This window comes from Haliotis rufescens, unplaced genomic scaffold, assembly GCF_023055435.1.
Source record: "Haliotis rufescens isolate VD_foot unplaced genomic scaffold, xgHalRufe1.0.p SCAF_53, whole genome shotgun sequence".
Taxonomy (NCBI): domain Eukaryota; kingdom Metazoa; phylum Mollusca; class Gastropoda; order Lepetellida; family Haliotidae; genus Haliotis; species Haliotis rufescens.
In genome coordinates, this window is record NW_025964257.1 from 2,439,545 (window position 1) to 2,450,347 (window position 10,803).

At 38.7% G+C, this 10,803-nt stretch overlaps 1 protein-coding gene across 1 annotated transcript in view; it reads left to right on the top strand.

Annotated features, from left to right (window-relative positions):
* Nucleotides 1-10,803, top strand: part of LOC124128749 (cell adhesion molecule 3-like) — a 184,717-nt gene that overhangs the window by 27,803 nt on the left and 146,111 nt on the right. The gene's annotated exons all lie outside the window — the stretch shown is intronic.

The following is a 10,803-nucleotide window of genomic DNA, read 5'->3' on the forward strand; positions in this document are numbered from 1 at the left end:
ATCCGGCGTAGAATAGGTCTTCAGCAAACCATGATCGTCCAAACAGACGATTTTCAATTGTGGTAGAAGGCGGTAACGGGATCGGGTGGTCAGGATCGCTGACTTGGTTGATGCATGTCAGCATATCCCAATTGCGTAGATCGATGCTCATGATGTTAATCACTGGATTGTGTGGTCAAAACTCGATTATTTCTTGACCATATATCTGGAATATCGGTGAGTGCGGCGTTAAACAACAATTCAACAACAAAACATCTTTATCACTTACTTCACTTTTTCATTACATTGTTTGAACGTTTGCTCGATACAAGGACAGTAACAGAAACCAAACATGGACCATGGCGAGTAAGTTAAAGGAGATATGTCACGTTATGCTGGTTATGCTCATGTCTGTTTACGTATCGCCTTTTTTTGCAACTGAATATTTCACATTGCACTAAATACTGTATTAGTACATACATGACAGGTGTGTTGAAGAGGAGAAAAACGAATACAACGTCACACACTTCGGAAATGAGATATTAATCATGATACAACAAACTGTTTTCATGCTGTTCATAGATTAAGAATACTGAATACCTAATTTGAATTAGGCTTACATGTGAACAATATTCCATCTACAGATGCACAATACTTATCGCAAAGCAAGGTGATAATTTGTACGCACACGCAGCACGTCAGGTTATAGAAATAAATCATTCCGATTTGTGACTTATTACAAAATATGTTTCATTCCTTTTTACAAACAACGTTGTTTGGTTGACTTGTTAGCATTTGTTCAGTTTGTCCACGTGTTGGCCAACACCATGAACACGAGTAACCACTTTAGGGAAGTATTGGGATGTTGTTTCACAACAAAGTAATTCCTGAGTAGTTGACGAACCTTCATGCAATGGGCTTAACATTAAACAAGATACTGGACTCAAATCCACGTTTGCTCATCATTATCGTCGCCTGCAAGAAGGACTGAGCATACTACTATTTTGTACATACAAGTTAGGTTTTAATATCTTTTTAGCCATAGTTTTTTACATATTCTATTTCAGATTTGAATTAAGTACATTTATTTACTATGTCTTAATTTTGCCATATAATTGTATTTCAACATAAACATTAATACCATAGCTTATCTTTTTCATTCAGTCTATTATTTATCAAGCCTTGACTAACCATACCACTGCATGCTTTTCACCCAATGCAATTAGTATCCCACCCCGCGCTTATACTACTCTATTGATAAATATTTAATTTATCCTGGGCTATTATCTTCTTAACTTGAACATTAACTAAATAAAACTAAATAATCTCATGAGGTATAGAATTACTATATCACATTAAGGTAATTGTGTTAATTGTGTATAGGAATGTATGCATACAATGTATGTCTGAAAGTGCATTATTTAAGCAATTTGATAAATCCTCGTTTTAAATACCTATTTTCCTTTTGTGGTGTGTATAGTTATAGTGTAAATAGTATCTGCATTAACAAAGTTAATGCCGATACTATTTACACTATAACTATACACACTTAGAAGCCTGATACAATCTTAGAAGCCTTGGTGACACGGCACAGGTTTCACCAATCTGGTATGTATTGTTTATGTGTTATTCACAAATGTGTATATATATATACAAAAATGAGGTATATGTTCACTCGGTGTACATGTAATTAATAATAAAATAATAAAGTCCACGTTAGTCCATCTTCTTCTTTATATCAGTTTCAGACATAGTACTTTCGCTGTCTCATGACAGCTCTTCAGTGTAACTGACAATGACATATAATGACGTCATACTTATGGCGTCATTAATTACGAACAAATCTTTAGCAGCGTTTAGAGGTATCAAATTTAGCTATTGTGTAATTAATACTAACCACGTTTAGCTATTTACCATCAGCTGCTCCATGCGTTACTAATGCTTTAGTACTGCTGAGCGGCGTCAGGCAACAAGCGCATGCTTAGACGTTATATGCGTTGTGTGAGTGGCGGTCGCTACCGATAAAGCAGGACATGCTTGCAATTTTCCTCGAACACCTGGTGTGATTACTGAATTGCAATGATCCATTGGTAGTGGAAAACGACTGATATACTCACAGATGCATTATATACTTGATGGCATGAACAGATATTTTCACAGGTGTTGCTGCCGGTGAAAAAAATGATATGTTCACAGATGTAGTTGACGGTGGAGGAAATGGACTGATATGTTTACTGATGGAGTAGGTGGGGGACGACTGATATGTTTTCAGATGTAGTTGACGGTGTAGGAAATGGACTGATATGTTTACTGATGGAGTCGGTGGGGGACGACTGATATGTTTTCAGATGTAATTGACGGTGGAGGATATGGACTAATATGTTCACAGATGTATTAGGTGGGGGTAAATGGACTGATATGTTTACTGATGGAGTAGGTGGGGGACGACTGAAACTACAGTGTTATATGTCTGTCTGAAAACAACTTGTTTTGGTCCAGCTATCGTATAGTACAGTTAGCTATAACTGCAGCTTTGTCCGGCTGTGTCACATCAGCCCATTCTATTTGATCTCCCGGCCGCGTCAGACTTCTCTCATGACCAACTTGTGTTATTCCGGAACAAGCCGAGTAGCGACACATGCCCCTCTGGTGGCCATGTTTGCAGCATGTTTCCGTCTAAGCGTGAACGGGCACAGGTAAAAGAATTGTCAACCCACTGTGTAATGATTCACGAATATGTTCCCCATATATCATATATATTCCAAATGCAGTTGAACATCACATCGTGATTTACATTCTTATACTGTATGATTGAACATATTTAGCTGTATCTGTGGTATATTTTTGCAATATATATGTAAAATCAAAATATTTCTGAGGGATTCTTTGACCGAAGTTATTGATGTCACGTACGCATTCAGGTTGGTTTGTCGTTTTTTCGCACATAACATTCATCGATATTAAACTTAAGTGTAATTTCCTTTCATGTTGTGGTTTTAAAGCGTTTTCTTTTACTTGAGGGGCTTACTTCCTTTTATCAACTGTGTCAGACAGTATGGTAACAATCCACTCCCTTACTTCCTACTTTCTCGTAGGGTCCATTACCTCGCCTCACATGAAGGAGAACATTAAAGCTGCTTAATGTCTCCCCGGCCAATGTTCTGGCCTGATTCCATGCTTTTTCTGTCCAAATTTGAATAATGTTTCTGATTTCTCTTCATGTGTCACTAGGTTATATCTTAGGTGCTTCTACTTTTGATGTTGGGAGTAAAGGAAAGCACAAACATTTGTGTTAGCCCTTCTATAAATGTGGACAGTCATTGGGTGCTTGATAGAAGAATCAATGTAGGGATGTAAACTCGAGGAATATCGAACAGTCTCAATCATATCACGTCATGACTGTCAAAACCATATTCCATGAATGTTGAAGACTCTGCTATTATCTGTTGATATCAGAACAGGCCTAGGGAGGCAAACAACTGACCATTAATGATTTTGAGATATTCTTTCTATCGGTGTTTAGGTTTGAAGATTTGTTTATTTTTATAGTTGAAATTAGTTTTTAGGGTGAAATGATCTAGGCAGCCTCAACCATGTATGAAACTCATCCATGACCCAGTTCTATTATGAAACATGAATAAACTCCCATTGTCTGTGTTTGATTGTAGAAATTTCTTATTAATAGAGAAATACATTTTGTAAAACATCAATGAAATATGTATCATTTAACTCTTACAGCTCATTCAGTACACCATTTGGTATTCTGGTGCCATATAGACATGTTGGATAAGTTAAATCCAATTTTCATTTTTTTTCTAAAAGCTGCATATATATATACAAATCATTAATCAAATGTTTTTTTTAATTGTCTGCAGGTCCTACAACAGCAAATCAGAATGAGTCGTTCAACAGGCAGTTTTAATTGAGAGCCTTTTTTAATCGTCTGTCAGCTGTGATTGGATGATTGTGTGTAGGATTTCAAGTTTTTTTGGAATGTACTTCCATCCAGCAATTACAACTGACAATGTTTTTCTATATTTAGTGCTGTCTTTTTTAACATGATGACTTATGCTGAATGTAACCACATATATTTTCAAGCATGTGGCATTTGCTGCGGAACTTTGGGTAGTGTGTTCAGCTTCCTGTACTCGGAAAAGGAGCTGGCTGAGATAGTCAATTCGTTTTGTTTATATTGCTTCTTTAAGGCCAAACTGTGCACACATGTGCCTTTATTAAATGGCTTCTGAATGCTTAGTTATTTGAAAAAATATATAAGGTTACTCCAGAAACTCGCAAACCCCCTTCATTTTCTAACACTACACCTATCTGTTCTGATATAATGTTTCCTGCATTTTCACACTTTGGCGTTGGTGTTTTCACAAAAATATATTTGCGAAGACTACCTTTTGGAATACTGAGGGAGTCTAATAGATGAGGAAAAGGCTAAGGAGTTGCTAGAGCAAAGGAAGGGTGCTACGTGTTCTATTTTACATTTTAAAAAAGAAAACATGGTATTTGCATATTTTTGACATTTTTATTTGTCTCAAAGGGGAGGGGTAGGTGTCGCTTAGGGAGCACAACTTGAAAATTGTTTAATACATTTCATCCCAACCAGGTACATGTATTTGCCAAGGGCTGAAGTGGTGCCTTTTGTTTTTTAGGATTTTTTTAAATTTGATTTTTTCCCTGTTTCCATGGAAACAAGTTAGACTTAGCTGAAACACTGGTAGGTGTCGTTTGGGAGCAGAACTGAAGAAACCATTCAACATTTTTCATCCAAACATGGTTCGTGTATTAATCAAGGATTGAAGTTGTGGTTTTTGCTGTTCAGGAATTTTAAAAAAAGAAGTTCCTGTTTCCATGGCAACAAGTTTGACTTTGACTCTATTTTTAGTGGTGTGTTTGTCTGGACCATATCTCTATTAACTATTAGTTTTTTTAACATAACACTTTACACACACAAAGACCAGGTTGTCAAATGGTGCCTTTTGCTACTAAAGGATGTTAAGAAATTATTTTTCTTCTGTTTCCATGGCAACAAGTTTGAATTTGACTACTTTCATATTTTAGTGTACCTGACATAGAAATACAAAGTTCCGAATCCTAATTCCATGGTATTGTTTTGATAGCTCAATTAAGGTTCATGTATATGGACAGACATTAGATAGAAATTGGGGGGGGGGGGTTGTCATCTTCTTCTTAATGCAGCAAGAAGCATGGGACTTTGTTCTTCACCTGTACAGTATCTTCCCGACATGGGTGCAATGTGTAAGTCCATTTCTTGTGTCCCCTGTCTGATATTGCCGGAATATTGCTTTAATCACTCACCCAATGATAATATTATTTGAAAATGTTGCTTGAAAACGAACTACAACAGATGTTCCTGTTAAGCAAATTGAGCATACATGTCACCTCTCTTTTTGGGGACATTCATAGTTTGGCCCTAACTCTATCAAGGTTTATACTCCAATGAACTCACACAACGTTAAAATCATTTCTTCATCATGTTTGTGGGAATTGTATGTATGTAGGTATACATGTATGGTTTTATAGTAGAACCATAAAGAGTCTCAGCTGGGCTCCAGTTTATGCCTTGTATTATTAGGTCACCTGGTCCGAAGAACTAAGGTGAGTTTATGTCATACCGAGGCGTCCGTTGTCCGCCCGTCGTCCGTACGTCAACAATTTATTCAGACGACTTCTTCTTCTGAACCACTAATTTGAAATTAACGAAATTTGACTGGCAGCATCCCTAGGTGGTGGGGATTCAAAATGAACAAATGGTGGGGCTGACCCGCCAAGGGGCAGAGGGGCGGGTCCAAATAGAGGTAATTCGACTTTATTGCTTTAACAAACTTCTCCTCGGGAACTAAGAGACAGATATCAACCATATTTGGTTGGAAGCTTCCCTAGGTGGTGGAGATTCAAAATTGTACAAATGGTGGGTTGACCCCCAAGAGGCTGAGAGGCGGGGCCGAATAGGGGTAACATGTAATAAGGGTACCCAGACTAACTTCTCTGGGCAAATCGCCAGACCTTGGAATAAACTCATCCACAACGAAAAGGAAAATGGAAAAGTAAGATTCCGGAGAGAATATGGGAATGAGGACCAGAGCAGGGACAATTATCATGTGAGTTACGTGCCAGTTTACTTTCACCACCGGTGTCTGTGAATTATCTCGTGCTTTTGAGTTGCATGTAGCTGCTATTCAGAAGGGTTTCGGAGCAGTTTTGACCAAACCTGATGTGGAGAGAAGCGAGTCATCAGTTTTGCAAGTCGCGTACTGAACATCAAAACTGACTGTAACACTCTCACCAGTGTAGACTATATACTTACACTGAACATCAACATTGACTGTAACACTGTCACCAGTGTAGACTATATACTTACACTGAACATCAACACTGACTTTAACACTGTCACCAGTGTAGAGTATATACTTACACTGAACATCAACACTGACTGTAACACTGTCACCAGTGTAGACTATATACTAACACTGAACATCAACACTGACTGTAACACTCTCACCAGTGTAGACTACATAGTTACACTGAACATCAACACTGACTGTATCACTGTCACAAGTTAGATTATATACTTCAACTGTAATCTGTGGGCTCTTTCTGAGCTCATTGGTTTATCGAGTTCGAAGTGAAGTACCCATAAAATCTCAAACACAACTTTCACTGTCAGCCCATGTTTCGCCACGCCTGACGGGAAGACCATGGAAAATAAGACACATGGAACTGGGTCGCCTGCCACGAGCAGAGAAACATCCAATTCCTATCCTCCACAGTTGTATATCAATGGTCATGATGATACATACGAAAGATTGATTCCTTAGCAGCAGGTTATCGATCTTCTGCTATTAGGCCTTAAACAGGAAAATCAACAGAGGGCAAATGAAACAGCCGTCATTGTGATCCATGTAACTTCAGTCTCACATTTAATTAACAAATGAGACTCAACTCTCACAGCAACTATATTATGAAGTTGGAAAAGCCGTCATCCCTGGGAATGTTTACCAATAAACTGGTTCACAGATACCTTCATTTAGTAGTTAATTCCAGGACAGTTTATTATATTTATATTTTCTTCATCAGTGTTCCCCAATCACTGCATCAATTCTTTCATCCTGCTCGTCCGGCTTCATGAGTAGAAAAGTCGTCGCCGGTGTAATTGAAATGCTACACGACCCGGAAGGGCACTGCTACAACGATAAAACAGACAGTTTAAGGTATCGCACTTTCGACTGACATCTCAATTCAAACCATACAAAATGCAGTCCATCCTGATCGACTGCAGCCCAGATCCCAATCACATACTTGATAAGGGTGGTGTACGTGTGTAGTACTTGGAGTGCAGAAATCAAACAGGCGTACTCCTGCTTGAAGTATGCCATTGATATGGTGACTGTTCAATCGTATATGTAACATTTGAAGCTTAAGTTTGTTTAACTAACATCTGCATTTATGCAGTAAACTGGATTTACAGATATAGCCAGATCGATTAAAGGGAATAAAAAATATTGATTTATGAGAACATTTACCAACTGAGGATTATCATGTCTTGGAACCATGTCTTGACTTTCACCAATTGGACTGACTCATGCTTTGAGTCAAGATGCGAGTACTACTTAAGACGTGGCGACTTATATGTTGCACACAACCCAGTGAGTACTCCTGTCACATGCGTGAACGCTGAGTGTAACATGCGTTATCAACGTACAAAGTACACACTGTAGGAGCTGACAACGATCATACAATACAATCTATGTTTTTGTATGCAACCCTGCTTGAAAATTAAACAGCGAGCTCCCACAAACGTAAGTCAATCAACTGAACAAGAGGAGAGTACATGTTTTCGTCAGATCAGTGAAGGGTGCGGATACTCACTATACAGACATGGCGTCTATGCGTCCGGTGGATATAGTATCTTGGATATTCTTCGCTGTGCTGTTGAAGGATTCAGATTGTCAAGGTGAGTTACGTCTGTGTATAAACCTTAACTCAGCCGATTGATACTTAGACAGTGAGACACAACGATTTATACTATAATTAGGGGTAGACATGCAACACCTGCCCAATGTAATATTGACGGCCATTCAGACAAGGTATACTGTTACAACAGCAGAGTAACACCACCGGGTCTACGAGGACCTAGCCTAGCTGCCATCCAACTTACATTTAGTATAGCCAAACACCTTTTAAACGTCAAAATATATAACACATTAAGTATGCTTCAACAGGACAACATGATCATCTCATTGACATTCATAAAATGAAAACAGTACACACAAAACATCTTCTCATATATTCTACAATACATGACACTGTCCTATTTATCATATCGTTGCACTACTGTTTAACACTGGCTCTTCACATTTACACCAGACGAGAGGCTGCTGTTGGCCTGCATGAATTATTAGGATTGTACTGGAATTAAAACGAGCATTGGCTCAGGCTTCAACCCTGCTGTCTGACATTATCCGAAGAGTCTCATCAGCTGGCGTGAGTGACTTGGCTGGCCACAGCAGAAATAGATCTTAAACCAACGGCCATACACATTTCCGTACACTGATTTGGTAGCATATGCCTCAGCAAGATTTCTATTTGGTTAACTTTTTCAGCATCAAACACACAAAAGGTGCTGTGAACTTATATGCACCATTAACATGATAGTTGTATGGAAACATATCCCGACAAGGAAATTGTTTTCGGATTTCGGATTGTGTTGATGATACAGACTAAGGTCTAATTCGATACATAATCAGTATTTTTTAGATTTTTAGAATTCCCTTTCACTGGTATTTTTTTCATTGGACGAAAAATGGTGTAGGGCAACCATCAACGTTAATGTATATTTACATTTCAGTTCCTCCGATGCGAAAACTGACATAATTCTTATTTCTCTGGCTTTGCAAAACTCACTCATGTCACACTCTTGTTGCAATGAACGCTCCTACATCTGTGTCTGTCGTCATTCGCTTAATTTTAAAACAGGTGTAAACAGTGGTAGCTATCACGAGTCAGTCTCTTGAAGTACCCGACATATCATGTCATAAGTTGTGTTTCCCCCCGAATTCTGCTGTGTTAATTCGGATTGCCATATCTGGGATATATGGCAACCCACTGTTTCCCTCTTTTTAAAAAAAATATATGTATGACAAATACATGATGTTAAAAAAGTGTTCAAAATTTTAACCGGCAATCTGTGTATTTTCAAAATAGTTCTCCCTTTAATTGACCAAGTTTATATATGTATCTTGCTGCAGATTATTTCGATATTGTAAGTTTCATTGTATATTATTAGATAGATCCCCTGACAATGACACTATTTCTCTTCATATGTTAGGGTAGTGAATAATACAATTTAGCTTCCATTGGGCAAGTCTTTTCATTGACATTTAACAAACGCATTTTGGTTTACATTACCGCAGTTTGAAAACAACTAGCGATAAGGTGAAATCCTTAGTTAGTCCAAATAGTCACAATAGAACTTTCTACAATCGAAGAATGCTACGCAAATGGCTGATACAAAATCAGTTAACAGTACCGATGTGATCAATTGAAAAGTCAACATGTAGTAAATATCAAAGCAAGAAAATGGTAATATTCGATCAGGTAATGATTGTTACAACATTTAAACCTCTTGGTGCCACGGGACCATGGTGCTTCACTTTTCACACCCTCTTAGTGCCACCGAGCTATATATGGTGCTTCACTTTTCACACCCTCTTAGTGCCGCCGAGCTATATATGGTGCTTCACTTTTCACACCCTCTTAGTGTCACCGAGCTATATATGGTGCTTCACTTTTCACACCCTCTTAGTGTCACCGAGCTATATATGGTGCTTCACTTTTCACACCCTCTTAGTGCTACCAGGCTATATATGGTGCTTCACTTTTCACACCCTCTTAGTGTCACGGGACCATATATAATCCCTCACTTTTAACACCCTCTTAGTGCCACGGGACAATATATGGTGCTTCACTTTTCACACGCTCTTAGTGCCACGGGACAATATATGGTGCTTCACTTTTCACACCCTCTTAGTGTCACGGGACAATATATAATCCCTCACTTTTCACATCCTCTTAGTGCCACGGGACAATATATGGTCCCTCACTTTTCACACCCTCTTAGTGCCCTGGGACAAATATGGTGCTTTACTTTTCACACCCTCTTAGTGTCACGGGACCATATATAATCCCTCACTTTTCACAACCTCTTAGTGCCATGGGACAATATATGGTGCTTTACTTTTCACACCCTCTTAGTGCCTACGGACCATGTATGGCTCCTCACTTTTCACACCCTCTTAGTGTCACGGTACAATATATGATGCTTTACTTTTCACGCGCTCTTAGTGCCACGGGACAATATATGGTCCCGCGAAAATGTCCTTTTTCAACTGTAAATTTAGATGTCAAACACTGAGTACGCACAATCATATATGGTGCTTCACTTTTCACACCCTCTCAGTGTCATGGGACCATATATGGTCCCTCACTTTTCACACCCTCTTAGTGCCTACGGACCATGTATGGTCCATCACTTTCCTTACCCTCTTAGTGCCACGGGACAATATATGGTCCCTCACTTTCCTCACCCTCTTAGTGCCACGGGACAATATATGGTCCCACACTTTTCACACCCTCTTAGTGCCACGGGACAATATATGGTCCCGCGAAAATGTCCTTTTTCAACTGTAAATTTAGATGTCAAACACTGAGTACGCACAGTCAAAACCATCCTAATCATCTCAGCTTTAATATCGTGTAACTCATAGTTTATACAGTGCTACGGATTGCAAACTA